This window comes from Mixophyes fleayi, chromosome 3 (assembly GCF_038048845.1).
Source record: "Mixophyes fleayi isolate aMixFle1 chromosome 3, aMixFle1.hap1, whole genome shotgun sequence".
Lineage (NCBI taxonomy): Eukaryota > Metazoa > Chordata > Amphibia > Anura > Limnodynastidae > Mixophyes > Mixophyes fleayi.
The window spans coordinates 240585191-240603428 of record NC_134404.1 but is presented as its reverse complement, the minus strand read 5'-3'; positions in this window follow the sequence as shown (position 1 = coordinate 240603428).

The following is an 18238-nucleotide window of genomic DNA, read 5'->3' as shown; positions in this document are numbered from 1 at the left end:
AAGTACTACCTAGGTATAAAACACATGGACCTTATTCAAATCAACATTGTTGCTTCTATATTGATCCAACATTTACTTTGTCCACTGTATTTTAACATTAATGGTGTACAAATACTAGTTCAACATTCAGCTACTACTACCAGTTTCCATTTTTAAAAGCCTAACCTTGGTTAACACGTTTAGCCACATACATAAATTCATGATATCACATTACGTTTTTGGAGTAGCAAGCCCTATATCGTGGTTCCAATATTACTTTGGTAAATAAAATCAGCCAGCAACACACTTAAATTTGTGCACTACAAATGCTATTTGTTAAGTAAGCGTCCCAATACATTTAAACATTTGGATGCATGTGTCCTTCAATGCAATAAGTCAGTTATTAGTGTGTGGGATATGGATAATCTAACAGTACTTTGCATTAGTAGCTTACACAATGCATTCTTTTACAGTTAAATGTGAGGGCTAGGCCACTTCTGGTCACACTCTCATTACAGCTAGGACACACATTTTTGTGCATACACAGATGGTTAAATGAGCAGGTACAAACGACTGGTATATAATACAATATATCTGACCTATTTATACTTACTTTTATATATTTGCACAAAAAGGAAAAAAAAAAAAAGATTACAACAGTGTGTAATGTTTGGGGTTGCCTGCAAAACAAAAAATTACGTTGATTAAAATGCAAGTTAATGTGATGTTATCAACAATGCTAACATCTAAATATTATTGAGTGCAAGATTGATCAGATAAAAATGATTAGCTTATTGTAGGCTAATATACCATTAGTGCCATGTTAAAATGTGATGCCAAGGCCCCTTTTTATAGCAGGTTTATGTCAAGTAGGACACACATATTTAATTTAAAAAAAAAACTACATTAGAAGAGACAAGCACATTGTATATATTACAATAATTTCCTTACTTTTGTTGTTACTGTTTGTTGTTTGCTTATTAGGCAAAGTATGTAAATGTTTTCACAGTTCAATGTGTCCTGTTCAGTCAAATCAGCTACTGAACAGGCAGTAAGGCAAAGCACAGGTGGGTTTAAATGGAGGTTTGGATTAATTAATAAACCAGGTGTACACTCTTCCTCCTAATTGCAATGCACAGAGTACTCGTCTCATCGTAGGGGGCCGCCATGTTCTTGGTGGGAGAAACACAGGTGTGTGAAAGATCCGCATGTGACGTGAGTTACGCCCATACGTGCTCTGAGAACCAATCGGAGCTCAGAATACTGCTGAGTTGGTTTCTGTGAGGAAAAATGAGGGCTAGTATTTTCGCGAGGCGTGAACTCCGTGTCCTCACAGAGGCCATGGACAATGTGCCCTCTGGGCGATATGTGTCCAATGAGGGTAAACTGCGGGCATATCAAAGGGTCCGCAGACATTTACGCCTGCGGTATGGGATACGCAGGAGCGTTGTCCAGCTCCAGAGGCGCTGGAGCGATCTCCGGCGCCGTCAGCCCAGGCTCCTTGATGACCTCCGGCAGGAGATAGTAAGAAGTGAGTTCTGTATTAATCGCAAAAACCATCACATGTGTACATATATATTTGCTATATGTTTGTAAATAAGTTCACCCTAATCACCTGACATGGCCTACATAACAATGTGCAAGCACACTCTAAAGGACATGCCCTTTCCAGTGCACCCAAAATGCTTTGCCTCCTGTCTCCTACATTTGTCTGCTGAGAATTTAATGACCTAAATGTTTGATTGTGAAAAATCTGACCATTAAGGGTGGGTTTTGGAATCAGCCATTGTAACTCTTGACCCGTGTGCTGTAGCTTGCTGGTCTAACCTTAAAAAAAATTTGTAGGGGCAGATGTGTTGTCATTATTTGGCAAAGATGTAAAAGCCAGGTTTCAAATTCCTAACACCTTAGTGTATAGACTAGTTTTTAAAAACTCCCATAAGATGCAAACAGATTACAGAGTGTACTAGATTTAGCTAATCAATCATTACTTAACTGCCTATTTTGACTATTGTAGACTGTGAGGTAGTCCCAACAAAGGGTGATTTCCAAAATATACTCAACATTCTAAGATTTGGAGCTCCATCCACTAATTCTCTGATCATGTAAAGAGAGAGCTAATTGACATCATTACCAGGGCCATGGGAGTTTGCTGACTTAAATTCACCTACATGAAAAAACATACTAGGGCCAAATTTGTTCAAAACCTAATTAGGCGGCCAGTAGTATGTTTAGGGAGTGTGGTAGACAACACATGCAAATATGGAGCAAGCCTCCAAACTCCACACATATGAAACAATAATCAGGGAGTTGAATTCCTGACCCCAGTGCTGTGAGAGCAAAGTGCTGACCACTAGCCCACTGCAAAATTCCACATCTCTATGTAAAATTCCACAAATTGTGCCAGGTTATCATCATAGTCATTTATTTCTATAGCGCCACTAATTCCGCTGCACTGTACAGAGATTTCATTCACATCAGTCCCTGCCCCATTGGAGCTTACAGTCTAAATTGCCTATTATAGACATTCACACACACTCACATGGAGAGACTAGGGTCAATTTTTATTGCAGCCAATTACCCTACCAGTATGTTTTTGGAGTGTGGGAGGAAACCGGAGCACCTGGAGGAAACCCATGCAAACACATGGAGAATATACAAACTCCACACAGATAAGGCCATGGTCAGGAATTGAACTCATGCTGTGAGGCAGATGTGCTAACCACTAGACCACTGTGACGGCCCGACAAGTCATGTGAAATGCTTTGTGTCCATCATGTTTAGCGCCTTGTTTTTGGAGTAGCTAATATTTCTGTATCCTGCCAATGCAAAGTTTATTAAACATGTATGATCATCCGATTTTCAAAATACTATCAGTTTTTTAAGCTGGTGCTTGTGTTAACATGCCCTTTTTTTGAATCATTCTTTTTTCTAACAGACCGGGCACGCTGGGAACGCCGCCAACGGCGCCGGGCAGTGATGGAGGCGCAGACAGCGGAGGAGCCAGAGGAGGAGGAAGAGGAGGAGGAGCAGGAGGAGGCAGTGCCTGCGGTGGTGGTGGAGTCTGAGTCGGAGGCAGAGGAGGTGGTGGAGTCGGAGGCAGAGGAGGTGGTGGAGTCGGAGGCGGTGGAGGCGGAGGCAGAGGAGCAGGAGGAGGCAGAGGAGCAGGAGGAGGTGGTGGAGGCGGAGCAGTAGGAGGAGGTGGTGGAGGCAGAGGAGCAGGAGGACGACCAGCTGCATCTGCCGGTGGGGGTGCTGGAGGAGGAGAGTGGGCAGGAGGCAGCATCGGCCAGGCAAGAGCCAGAGGCCTTTGGATATAGTAAGTATTTGATATAAGTGCTGGACATAATTGGATAAGATTGAGATGTCCATTATCCTTCCAAAAAAAACCTGCTTTCACACATGTGGATTTAATGGTAACCTAAATGTCATCGGTTTAAATGGGCCTACACATGTAAATGTCTTTAACCACTCAAACCACAGACAGAGATATCATAACACATGGCCACGCAGGGCAGGCCAACACAAATGTGCCCGATAGCCTTGTGAATGTGTCAGTATATGAATGTTTTTTTTTTTCACTTCAAATGTAAACCAAATTACTGTAACTTCCTGTGAGTGGTTGTGTAGATAATGGGCCACTGTAGTGCTTTGCCTTGGGGCATATAATGCTGTTAAGACCAACCTGTCCACGGGCCTCTCCCCGGGCCACACCAGAATGTAGAACATCTATCCAAATGCAACACCAAAGCCTTCTCAACGTCTATTGTGCGGCAAAATGCATTTGTACCTAGAGCCCTAACATTTGAAAGTAATGTAACAGTAATCTCTAGTAAATACTGTCTGTTTGTCAAAAGAGGTATACATGTATGTAATGGTTTTTTTTCTGATTTGTTTCAGCACACATGGAGGAAGCTTACAATTGGCCTCCCCCCCCCCCCCACCAACCTTGTCAGAGTTGAGGGCGGACATTTTGGCCTCGTGGCAAAAAATTAAGGAGCTCCAAAAAGAGCAGGAGCAACACATGCAGGACATTGAGGCCAAACTGGCCTATTGTTGTGCTTTGTATCAATAGTTTTTGTTTTATTTTTTATTTAAATTTTTTATGTAAATAGTTTAAAATAATAAATGTACAAAGATTTTTCTGTTTGTAAATATGTTAAAAATATATAAGTTTAAGTAAAAAAACCTTGGTGTGTGTGTGTGTTTATTCATCTATTTATCCTACATGTGGTTGTAAGGATAAAATAGAATATATCTAATAAGCCGAAAAGAGTAACATTTCAGCAAGCTGGTTTTTGGCTAAAATAATTTCACTAGCAGAAAAGATGTTGATTTTCTGTATGCATTTCATCCAAAAGGAATATGTGCCCTCCACCAACAAGCCACCACTCTAAGAGGTATGGCATCTGTAGGCCCTGTGTGCAAGATAAATTCCCAAAGGTCAAATGCCCTAGCTAGTTTACAATTTCCCCAAATCATGTGTCATTGTAGTGATGTAGTCATGTGTCAAAGTTACGTTCAAGTGTCAGAGCAAAGCCAGTCACACATTGAAGAGAACATATGGAAACTGTATCCAGAAGTGGCGTAAGTGGTGTAAGGCAGAAGTGCAAGCGAAGCTAATCTTCATGGTACTGGAGTGTGGTAAGCGGTCTGTTGTGTTTTGAAACAGCTGAGTACATGACATAACGTGTACGGCGTGGATCCAGATGAAAGTCGAAAGTTGGATGGCAGCCAATGTAGCATTTAACTCAAAGAAGGCTGTCCCCTACAAATCCCCCCCCCTCTTAGTCCATTTGTAGTAATAAATGTCAGCATGCACATAATAATGTGCCTGTGAACTGTGGGCCCTGAGCCATTGTTGAAAATTCCCACCAAAAATACATTTTATTACAATACAGGATAATTAGGAGGGCATTTCTAACAATGTAGTACAAATCAAATCTACAAAATAAAACCATTGCGTTTCTTGTTAGCATCATGTTTCCAGTCCACACAATAGTTGTGGGTAAGCTTTGTATTTGAACTCATGTCTGCTGAGTTGTGAGTCCAAAGTGCTAACCAGTGAGCTACCTGTGAGATGGATATTTTTGTGAATAATTTGTGTGAATAATTTGTGTGAATAATGAAGAGTAGTATTAAGTGTCAGTTTCCTGTGTAGCACGCATGCTGTATGGTTGGTGTTGTCTGGGTTTTTTCAAATATCAGGTTGGCCTAGTGGGTAGCTGTCCCACTTTCCATACAGTCACTCATGAGTTCTAATCCAGACAGAAACAGAAACCCTTCCTCTGTGTGGAAGTTGTATACACTCTTGTGTGTATCCTTTATGGAAGAGTATGCTATGCATTCCATTTATTTTGCTGAAAAGGCAAAGATGTATTCACACCACATACATTTTAATACATTCGTTATTCATGTGTTTTTAATGTAGCCATGTGCATGCATTTTGCATACTATACGGCGACTTGAAATCGAAATCCTAAACACAGAAAGATCGTGAGCAATGTGTTTGTTACAAGTGTGTATTAGGCTAATTAGTAGCAAAGGAAAAACAACCGTCCAGAGTGTTGCAAATCATTGTTATTTGTCAGTGATTAATGAGTAAGAGCTATCTCGTAAAAATAAGCCCCAGGCATTTGTGTTGTGTTGTGTGTAAACAAACTGTTGGTCCCTCCCACAGTAGGCGTGAGGTTTGCATTGCTTGGCTTGCCGTCAATCAGTTGAGAGCCGTCGCTTAAGCGTGTAGCATGTTTAAAGATCCGCAGGTGGGTGTGTTTTCTAATGTTTGCAGTGCTTATTTCCGTCACTTAGACCACATGAGGGTGTGTTTTTGCTGTTTGAGGTGCTTATTTCGGTTTACGTCACTCAAAGTATGCAAGGCAGATGCGTATGCGTTTGCGAACTTTGATGAATCGGGCCCTACTTTCTTAGAAGAAATATTTGCACAAGATATCATTCCTAGCCTTTTCCCAGTACTTTACCAGCAATTCCTCAAACAATATTTATAATAACGATAATATATAATAATATTGCAAATCAGGTTGCGCACAATAAATTCTATTATTATTATTATAAATACAACTTTAACATTGTGTACTGACAATCACTCTTGAACTTGCTCAGCAAACCAAGAACCTCTCAGCTCTTCTTTATTCTGGTGCTGCTAGAAACTTCATTACTGTCACAGTGGTTCAAGAGTTGCGGTTAACCACAGAGTCATTGCCTCAACCTTTCTACATCAGGGCAGTGGATGGAAGTCGCATCTCAAATAGTATTATCACCCACCAGACTCAACCTCTGAAGATTAGAGTGGGGGATTCTGCTTTCAGAATTGCTTAAGCTTCTTATCATTCCCAAAGCTTCACATTCCTTAGTCCTAGGTTATCTTGGCACCGGTTACATAACTGATTGATTGGACTACGTTTCAGATTACATCTTGGGGTATATTTTGTAAGGACTCCTGCCTCCAGCATGTCATAGCACTTTGAACCACAGTCTCCTCTGGTCAAGAGCTTCAACCCTTACCTTACAGGGACTTATCCGATGTCTTCAGTAAAGCTGGTGCTGACTTCTTACCACTACATAGAGAGTGGGATTGCCCAATCGATTTGAGGCCAGTGAAGACACCCCCTTGGGTGGCGTACCTACCCGCTCTCTCTTCCTGAGAATAAATCAATGTCTGAATACATCCAGGAAAACCTTGAGAAGGGGTTTATTCATCCGTCTTCCTTACCTGCCGGACCAGGTTTCTTTTTTGTGAAGAAATAAAATGGTGGTCTCCGCCCCTGCATTGACTATAGAGGTTTGAATGATATTGCCATCAAAAATTGTTATCCTTTGCCCCTAATCACAGAATTGTTTTATTATGTCAGAGGAGCCCCCCACAATCTTCACCAAATTAGATTTAAGAGTGACTTCCAACTTAATTTGAATTTGTGCAGGGGACGAATGGAAGACCGCTTTGTACACTCATCATGGGCACGAAGAGTACTTAGTCATGCCATTCGGATTGGGCAATGCCCCAGCGGTATTCCAGCATTATGTTTATTACATTTTCTGTGACTTCCTCTACAAAACAGTTGTCATCTACCTGGACGACATCCTTATCTTTTACAATAATCTGGAATCACATCTTTTCCATGTCAAGGAGGTTCTTTCACGACTCCGAACCAACCGGCTCTTTTGTAAATTGGAGAACTGCACCTTTGAAGTTCCATCCATCTCCATCTTAGGTTATATTATTTCTGGTACTGACTTACAGATGGACCCAAAGAAGCTCAAGGCGATTCTCAACTGGCCTCTTCCAACCACTCTCAAGGGTGTCCAACGCAAATTTTTTCGCAAAGTATTACAGAAAATTCTTTAAAAAGTTCTCCATTCATGTGGCTTCTATCACAGCCCTTACCAAAAAAAGGGGTCTGATCCCTCCAATTAGTCTCAAGAAGCTAAAACAACATTCCATTGCCTTAACCAACTCTTAATTTCCGCTCCAGTTCTTCACCAGCCTGATTTATCCCGACCTTTTATCCTGGAAGTTGATGCCTCTGCAGTAGGTGTAGGTGCTGATTAATCTCAACATTTTGAAGATGGATATCTTCATCCCTGTGGCTTTTTTTCTTGCAAATTTCTGCTGGCAGAGAAAAACTACTCTATAGGAGATCACACATTATTAGCCATCAACTTGGCTTTGGAAGAATGGAGACATTTGTTGGAAGGTGCCAAATATCCCATCTCTGTCGTCGCAGATCATAACAATCTTCTGTACCTAAAGGTAGTTCAGTTTCTCAAACCAAGACAAGCTAGATAGGCCTTGTTCTTTTCCAGGTTTGACATCAAAGTAACCTATCGGCATGGATCCCAGAATTGTAAGGCAGATGCTCTTTCTCGTTCCATGGTTCAAGATGAGGATCTTTGCCTCACCCAAAAAAGTCCCATCATTGATCCTGACTCCTTTTCTACCACCAATATTGTTCCTAATGTTGTAGCTCCAGCACTTCGGAAAAAATTGCTTGAATGGGCTCATGCTTCCCAATTTTCCGGACACTCTGGGGTTCAGAAGACTTTCAAATTTCTCCAAAGATCCTATTGGTGGCCCACTCTCAGCAGGACATTCAAGAATTCATAGTTTCCTGTTCCAGGTGTGCCCAACATAAAATATCTTGCCAGACACCTGCCGGCCATCTCCAACCATTGTCAATTCCTCACCAACCCTGGACTCATCTGTCTATTGACTTCATTACTGATCTACCAGTTTCTAATGGGTTCAACACCATCTGGGTTGTAGTTGACATGTTCTCCAATATGGCCTATCCCCCCCAAGCATATGGCCAAACTGAAAGGGTGAATCAGGATTTAGAAACTTTTCTTTGCATATTTATCTCATTTTCACAGACCAACTGGAAAGAACTCTTACCCTTGGTAGAATTCTCCGACAATCATCGGTACCACTCCTCCTCTGGGTCTACACCCTTTTTTACAGTCTATGGTCTTCATCCCAGAATACCTGAGTTCCAGCCTTTTCCTTCAGCCATTGTACCTGCTGCTGATAACACCTTACATCAGTTCTCTAAAATATCAAAGTAAGTCCATTCTTCCCTGTTAAAGGTTTCCTCCAATTACAAAAAATTTGTTGATTGCAAACGTCGAGCAATACCCAGTCTCAAACCAGGGAATAGATTCTGGCTCTCCACTTGCAACCTAAGACTTAAGACACCTTCCTTGAAATTTGCCCCTCGCTACATTGGTCCATTTTCCATAGAGCGCGTCATCAACCCAGTAGCTTACAAACTCAAACTTTCCCCATATATTTATGAATCCCAAATTCCTTTCACATATCCTTGTTGAAACCTTTGGTCCTGAATAGGTTTCATTCTGCACTCCCTAAGACTCCCAAAATCCAAACTCAACAAGGAATCCAATATGAAGTAGAATGGATACTCGATTAATGGAATCCTCATGGTCATCTTCAGTACCTTATTGATTGGAGAGGTTACAGCCCAGAAAAACGAGCCTGGATTAAAGCCACTGATGTATATGCTCTAGGCTTGGTCCGTATGTTCCATGCAAAATTCCCTTTGAAGCCCAAGAGGTGTCCAGGGTCCACCCTCAAAAGGGGGGGGGATTACTGTCACACGCCAGGCTCTTTGGTTCTGTCACGTACCTCCTTGCTGCCTTTCAAAGTTGTCCCTGCGGTCCTCGGGCTCTGCTGGTTTCAGATCTATTTAAGATGCTGTTCAGCCTATCTACACTCCATAGATTCCTCCAGAATCAGATGATAACAGCCTCCATTTCAGATTCCCTCCAAAACTAGTCCATGGGAGCTGCCATCTTGGATATAGTTACCTGATCCATCTCAGCAACTCAGAGTGCTGCTTCTGCCCAGCTGATTGCAGTCTGCAATCCGGAATTAACAACAACTATAAAAGGACTTCCTGGAGCCCTTACCTGTTGCCAGTGCAATGTTGTATTTCAGATGCCAATCTGGTTCCCAGCAGTTTGCAGTCTTGCTATCTATCTCGAGACAGACTTGCAATTTATCCAGCTCTGACAGTGCAATCTGCATTCTGGCTCTAGTCCGATTCCAGCAATCTGGTTCCATCCACTCAGGTTCCGTTCCGGTCACAGTATTTCAGTTCCATTCCGGTAACGGCAATCATCTTCTAGCATTCCGGTTACAGCATTCCAGTCACACATTCTGGTTCCATTCTGGTTACAGCATTCCGGTTACAGCATTCCGGTTACAGCAATCCTCTTTCAGCATTCGGGTTCCTATTTGCTCTTCCCTGTTAGTGTAATCACCATCTGCACCAGTCCATTACCAAAATGCAGAGGCACATTATCAGGCCACCCAGCTTTGTCTACATAGTCACCAGTCCAGCTCCAGAGACACAACCCAGTCTGGGTACAAACAGATCCTCCGGGGTGACACCCTAACCATATCCCTAACCATATAATACTGTCAACTTTTGTACTATAAACTTAATAAGAATGTTGACATTTGAATTGTTGATGTAATATTGTTGCCTTTGTGTATGTCAACGAATTGAATGTATATCCGTCGACCATATACCTTCAGCCACATATTGGAAATGTGAGGATAGGTGGTAATGTCAATGATGAAATTGAGGATGCTACTTTGGAACTTGCTAATGTGCAACAGCATAAGGGGAATAATTGTGAATCTGAAAATGTTACAATGAGCTGTTCTTGAAGAAGATAATGAGGAGAATTATGTTTGTGAACCAGTAAGTCAGTCACCAGTGGTACCATCTCATGCCCATGATAATTGCATGCTTGTGCAAAAGACCAAAAAATTCACCTCTTGCATGGGGAAATATTTTTATTCCAACTCAGACAATATTTGTCAAGGCATATGTAGCCTTTGTGACGCCACAAGTAGAGATACGCACCTCCTACATTCATCATAATCATCACTTATATATATAGAGTAATAAAAATAAGGATAGGGAATAGTGGAAAAGGTTGCACTAATTGTAAGAAGTGAGAATACCCTCATAATGAGATATTTATAGATTATTTTATCATTTATTCCTGAATAAGGGGTGCATTATAACCCATGAATAATGAGTTGAGGAGAAGGAAAGGGGGTTGTTTAGACATGATGCACTACTCACTCCACCATAACTGGGTAATTGAATAGTGTTGGGGAGTTGTTGAGAATAATTTGAAACTTAACCTTTATTGTCAAGGGATTAAAATACCCATTAAAAGTACAGCGAAATATAACAAAAAAACAAGTGCATAAGTGATAATAATAATAACTGAAAACACTCAGATAGTCTCTATATCCCATATATTATGTAAAAAGTAATGAGATAATCGAATATCACCTTACATACAAGGTGGTTATGTATATATACCTCACTATATAAATATATACCCTTAATTTGTATGCTTAAGCAGCTCCGATCCATCTCTTGGATCTCAATAGCCTACTGTGTATAATAAGCAGTCATGCATAGTAAACCACAAGAGCCTGGAATCTATACCCCATACTGTAAATGATGATACATTGGCTATTTTGTTACAATTGCCTGCATAAATGTAGCAGGTAACGTATGTATAAACAAAGACACTCCTCCAATAGTGTTATAACTGGAGATGCTCACTAACCCCCGTGAAATGGTTTTGGTTTTGGATCTGGATTAGCTTCGTGTTTTGGTTTTTTGTTTTGGCAAAACCACCCTCGTGTGTTTTGGTTTTGGTTTTGGTTGTGGATCTGTATTTTTTTTTTAGAAAAATTGCTAAAATATGCTAAAATCACATAATTTTGCTCTTTTTTTGATCCTACATTATTTTTAACCTCACTAACACTAATTTAAAGTCATTTGCAGTAAATTTTGACCACCTCACAGGTCACAATATTATATTCATACACTTTCAAACAAAGATTGCAGTAGTTCTTTCCAGTGATAAGAAAAAGCCCATTGTCGTGCCTGGGCATAAGACCAAAAATCCACCTCTTATGTGTTCAATTATTTTTACACAAATCCTGACAACAGTTGTCTAGCCATTTGTACCGTTTGCAAAGCCACACTCAGTAGAGGTAGGGACCTTAACCATCTAGGATCCTCGTACATGCTACGGCATTTGAAGCAAGTACATGGAAAGCTGTTGGGTAAATCAGACACTTATGTTAAAAAAATAACAACAAGCAGTCCAGCATAATCTACTTCTCTTCTCTCATCTAGATCCCAGCACCTGCAATCTACACCCCCAATACCTTCATCATCAATATCCTCACAAGTGATTATTATTATTATTATTAATAATTTTTATTTATAAGGCGCCACAAGGTGTCCTTAGTGCCATACAGGGACAAACAAATTGCAATACAATGGGAGACAGCACAGTACAGTAAACAGTAAGCACAGTAACTCAATAAGCTCAATGCACAGCTAGAGAGGGCGGGGAAGGGGGAGGGAGAATCCGCAAATGACGGGGCCCAAAAAGGAGGGCGCTGAAGACAGGGAGACCCCCAGGGGGGAGGAGGGAGCGAGAGTGGTCGTGGGGTGGACTACCCTCGAGGAGGAGGGCTAAGTAGCTGGAGAGCAGAGTTAGAAGTGGTGGAAACAGGAGGAGAGATGGCCCTGCTCAGAGGAGCGTATAATCTAAGGGGAGGGTTGGACAGACAGAGAGACGCAGGGGAGAGAGGGAGAGTAGGGGAGTGGAAGCAGAAGATAAGGTAGGAAGTGGGAGACAGAAAGGCTTTAAAAAAAGGTGAGTTTTTAGGGCCCGTTTGAAACTGGACAGATTAGGGGAAGTTCTGATGGAGGGAGGGAGCTTGTTCCAGTAGAGGGGGGCAGCGCGGGCGAAGTCTTGTGTCACTCACCGGACTGTGAGTGCCATTTCCCATGTGTTCAGGAACCGTGGCCGTCCGCCATCCTGAGGGTCTGCGCATGTGCAGCCCTTATCAAGCCTTCAATACCTGTTGCTTTTAATTGATTGGATGATCAGGCAACCCTCCCTATTTAAACCACCTGTGATCATTACCTGGTTGCCTGATCTTGGAGTCTCATTCCCCATGAGCCTCTGAAGGTGTTCCTGTGTTCCTCGTGTATTCAGCTTCTGCTGATTCCTGTTTACTGCTATTGTGGTTGCCAGACCACTTCAACTCTCCTGTGTTCATCGTGCCTGCACTCAGCCGATTCCTATCCGCTGCCTCCGTTACTACTACAGAGTTCCTGCTCACTTCAACTCTCCTGTGTTCATCGTGCCTGCACTCAGCTGATTCCTATCCGCTGCCTCCGTTACTACTACAGAGTTCCTGCTCACTTCAACTCTCCTGTGTTCATCGTGCCTGCACTCAGCTGATTCCTATCCGCTGCCTCCGTTACTACTTCAGAGTTCCTGATTGTCTCAACTCTCCTGTGTTTATCGTGTCAGCTCTCCGCTGCCTCCGTTACCACTACTACTGGATACCAGACCGCCTCAACTCTCCCGTGTTCATCATGTTTCCAGTTTCACTTACTACTGCTTCCTGAGTATTGCTTCTTTGATTCTGGATTACCTGCCGTGCGCTGCACCAACCTGATTACCGCTTCCACCCTCCAGTGGTCTCTCCTCCTGCCGGCCTTCAGCCTTCAGGTATCCCTGCACGTCGCTCTGACAGCCTGCTCTCCTGAACCGTGGTATGCATACTTTCCATTGACTTTGCTTTTGTATTGCATATCCATCTGGACTGAGTTGTGTTCTTCTCCGGAGCCTCCTATCCACTGAAGCTATTGTTACCATTGACTTTGTTTTCTATTGCCTGGATTGCTATTGAGACTTTGTATACTTCAAGCAGCGCTGGTCAGTTATTGTTGTATTGTGGATATCATTGTGGGATCAAGGTCTGTGTGCCCCGTGTATACTCTGCTTTACATTCATCTCCTCGTGCCCCTCCTCACATATATATATAGCAGTGGTACAACTTGCTGACGCAGACCACTGACTCCTGTTCCCTGTGACACCTGTTTCAAGTATCCTCTCACATAGCAGTGGTACAACTTGCTACACGCAGACCACTGACTTCCCCGTTACCTACCTTCACCTGGATTCCATTCCTTCATTATAGACAGCGGTACAATTTGCCATACGCAGACCGCTGACTCTCACTACCTCCTCGCTACTCCTGGACATTCCCCCTCACTATAGCAGTGGTACAACTTGCTATACGCAGACTACTGACTCTCATCACGTTTCCTTGTCCATCTGGATCCTCGTGTACATTCATCTACTCATTACCAGTTGCTGTTAGTCATAGACTTTCCTTGAGCATTCTCTCACCATCTGCTGTTTCTCCTGTTCCGTTGTCACCCTGCTACCAGAGAACCATAATACCAGCTATATTACTCTGGTAAGTCCATCATCTGGTGATATCCTGGGCAAAGACTCCTAGTGCCCGTGACATCTTGGATACGCGCATGGGAGGAGGTTATAAGGGGGGAAGAGAGGCGACGGTCAGAGGCAGAATGGAGAGGGTGGGATGGAGCATGAATAGAGAGGAGGGTGGAGATGTAGGGCGCAGTGGAGTTGGCGAGGGCCTTGTAGGTGAGTGTGAGGAGCTTAAAGAAGATTCTGAAGGGGAATGGGAGCCAGTGAAGGGCTATTTAGAGGGGGGAAGACAGAAGAGGAGCGGCGAGAAAGGAAAATAAGCCTAGCGGCAGCGTTAAGAGCAGATCGAAGGGGAGCGAGATGAGAGTGGGGGAGGCCAGTGAAGAGGAGGTTGCAGGGAGATGATCAGAGAGTGGATAAGGCATTTGGTGGCATCTTGGGAGAGGAAGGGCCAGATGCGAGCGATGTTACGCAGCTGGAAGCGGCTAGATTTAGCAAGAGAGAGGATGTGAGGACCAAAGGAAGAGAGAGGAGTCGAGGATGACACCAAGGCAGCAAAGTTGGGGGACAGGGGAGATAGAGGTGTTGTCGACAGGGATGGAGAGGTCAGAAGGGGATGAGGTATGAGAGGGATTAAAAACTATGAGCTCAGTTTTGGCAAGGTTAAGTTTGAGGAATTGAGAGGACATCCAGGAGGAGATGGCAGAGAGGCAGGCGGACACCCTAGAGAGGAGGGAGAGAGATCAGGAGAGGAGAGGTATAGTTGAGTGTCGTCAGCGTAAAGGTGGTAGCTGAAGCCGAAGGAGCTGATGAGTTCACCCAGGGAGGAGGTGTATAGAGAGAAGAGTAAGGGTCCAAGAACAGAGCCCTGAGGGACCCCGACTGGAAGGGTGGATGGGGGGGAGAGAGACCCAGAGGTGGTGACAGAGAAGGATCAGTGAGTAAGGTAAGAGGTGAACCAGGACAGGACTGGGCCGGAGAGGGCGAAAGACTGGAGGGTGTGAAGGAGGAGGGGGTGGTCAACGGTGTCGAAGGCTGCAGATAGGTCAAGGAGGATGAGAATGGAGAAGTGGCCCCTGGCTTTAGCAGAGAGGAGGTCATTGGTGACTTTAGCCAGGGCAGTTTCAGTGGAGTGAAGGGGGCAGAAACCAGACTGGAGAGGATCAAGGAGGGAGTGTTCAGAAAGGTAGGAAGTGAGACAGCTGCAGACGAGCCTCTCGAGAATTTTGGAGGCAAAGGGGAGAAGAGATATGGGGCGATAGTTCGAGAGAGAAGTGGGGTCGAGATTAGGTTTCTTAAGAATGGGGGATACGAGAGCATGTTTGAAGGAGGAGGGGAAGATGCCAGTGGAGAGGGAGATATTAAAGAGGTGAGCGAGGTGGGAGCAGGTGGTGGGGGAAAGGGAGCGAAGAAGGTGGGAGGGGATGGGATCCAGGGGACAGGTAGTGGGGGGGGAGGATGAAATGAGAGAGTGGACTTCCTCGCCGGTGGTGGGGCGGAAGGAGTGGAGAGGAAGGTGGTTGGGGGGGAGGACGAAAGAGTGGGAGGGGTGGAAGAGAGAGTGGAGGAGGAGATTTCAAGTCGGATGGCCTCGATTTTAGAGGAGAAGAAGGAGGCAAAATCGGAGGCAGTCAGGGAGGAGGGAGGGGGGGAGGGGGCCAGGAGAGTGCTGAAGGTGGCAAAGAGGCGGCGGGGGTTAGAGGACTGGGAAGAGATGAGGGATTTAAAGAAAGATTGTTTAGCGAGTGAGAGGGCAGAGCTGTAGGATGAAAGGATGAATTTAAAGTGAAGGAAGTCAGCCGGGTAGCAGGATTTTCTCCAGTGATGTTCGGCGGTACGGGAGCATTTTTGGAGGAAGCGGGTAAATTTGGAGTGCCAGGGTTGGGGTTTGGAGCAGCGGGGGTGGACGGAGTGGGCAGGGGCGACCGCATCCAGAGCGGAGGTGAGGGTGTGATTGTAAAGGGAGACCGCCTGGTTGGGGCAGGCCTGGGAGGAAAGGGGAGAAAGGAGGGTATCGAGAGAGGAGGACAGAGAGGCAGGGATGGGAGTTAGCCCTGCTGTTACGAGCCGCGGCAGCTCTGGCCACCGCCGCGACTCACTTCAGCTCGGTGTCCCGGCTCTCGTGATGACGACTGGGATGTTATTTCCTCCTGGTCCCGGCCATTGCCTAAGCAATGGTCGGGACGCTCTTTGCCGCCAGCACCGCGTCCCGGCTTCCAGGGCAGCCGGGCGCGTGCGCACATCATACATAATTATAGCCCAGCTGGGCTAAATAGACCTGCTGTGCAGGATAGATTCTGATTGGGGGTCATCTGTTTATAAGGCAGGAAGGGACAAGCCCTCCCTGCCGGTTATAGTTCCTGTTACAGTGCTGTGGACCTGTTCCCTCTCTCTGTTCCTGTTTATCCTGAATCCTGTTACTGTTGCCGACCCTTGCCTGAATATTTGACTATGTCTGCCTGCCTGTGTCCCTTGACTTATTGCCTGTACCCTGACGTTGCTGATTTGCCTGTGACCTCTGACCTCGGTTTTGTTTTCTGGATTTTCCGTCTGCTGCCGGCCCTCGACCCTTGCCTGGATTTCATTCTGTTATTTACTCCTTTACGCTATCGCTGGGTTCTCCCCAGTCAGTGCACAACTCACGACCCTCAGCTGTCTGCTGCCAAGTCTGTTCCCACCACTAGGGGCTCCAGTGAAAACCCGACTTCTGAGTAGACTCCGGGTTTTGTGTTGCTGGCTGTTGGGGTTCCTAACATTATAACCGGCCTAAAAAATTACACTAGGAGTGAGTAAATTGTATTGCATTCGGTCCTATGGAACCAAGTCCGGCACAAGTGCTGGCAGGACAAATCCAGACCTTAAACCAAATGGTCCAGGAGCTGTCCCAGCGACAGGCTGCCCAAGAACAGGCGTCCAGATCCTCACAAGCTGCTCAGTCCACTGTGGTGAAACCCAAGATGCATTTACCTGACCGCTTTTCGTTAGATCGCAGGCTCTTCCGTAACTTCCGTGAAAGCTGCAAGCTTTATTTCAAATTGAGACCACTCTCATCTGGATCTCCACAGTGGGGATAATTATCTCTCTCCTACAAGGGGGGTTCCGCAATCTTGAGCATTCAGCCTAGATTCCAACAGTCCTCAGTTGCAGTCTGTGGACGCCTTCTTTGAAGCACTTGATTTGATTTACGATGACCCGGACCGAGTGGCTTCTGCCGAAGAACAGCTTTGATCTTTATCGCAAAGGCATCGTTCCGCTGAGGAATCTTGTTCCAAATTCAGGAGTTGGTCTTCAGACTGTGCATGGAATGACCCAGCTCTTCGTAGACAATTCCGTCTGGGCCTCTCTGAGCAAATTAAGGACTCCCTGGTCCAGTACCCTACTGCGGGATCCCTCGAAGAACTTATGCAGTTAGCTATCCGAATCGACAGGCGATACAGAGAAAGGAAGGCTGAGAAGGAAAGTTCTTCCTCCTTTTCTCCTATGCTTCTGCAAACTGCTCCTATTGATCAAGTCGAACCTATGCAACTGGGAGCATATCGACTGTCAACCGAAAAACGGACCTGGAGGCGTAGTTTGGGTCTCTGCTTGTACTGTGGAGAGAAGGGCCATTTGCTCCGTTCCTGCCCCGTTAAACTGGGAAAAGACCAGGCCAAGTGAACATGGAGAGTGTCCATTTAGGCCTACAAGTTATCTCTCCAAAAAAGTCTTTGCTTGTACCTGCTCAGCTCACCTTTCACGGACGAGATATTTCCGTTCCAGCCTTTCTGGACAGTGGAGCTGCCGGAAACTTTTTCAATTTGGCCCTCGACCGGTCCTTGGGTTTCGCAGCCGTTCCTCTGGAATCCATCATCACAGTTTTTGGATTGGATAGAAATCGCCTAGACAAGGGTGAAATACATCATCGTTCACCTCCTCTGCAGTTAAAGTTGGGTGTCCTTCACTCCGAGACCATCTCTCTGTAGCTAATTAATTGCCCTTTGTTTCCTTTAATTCTGGGCCACCCCTGGCTGGCTCACAATCCTTGTATCGACTGGACCAAGCGTGAGATCATCAAGTGGGGTCCTCGATGTCCGTCCTCATGCTTGTCTCTACCACTCAGAGTTACTCAGATCTGCCCTGAACGGTTGCCTTTTCATTACCGTGAATTTTCTGACGTTTTCTTTAAGAAAGAAGCAGGGGCCCGATTCATCAAAGTTCGCAAACGCATACGCATCTGCTAAATGGCTCTGCGCATGCGCGAAACAACACTTAAGCATCGCAAAACACTACATACGCTACTCAAGCACGGCAGATACAGCTCTCAAAAGGCGACTCAATCTCAAACTCCAATGCAAATAGATTTGAGATGACTGCTGACCACTTGAGAACATATGGGTGGGAATGGGCGGAGAGTAGGTGCGGACTGGGCGGAGATGAGATA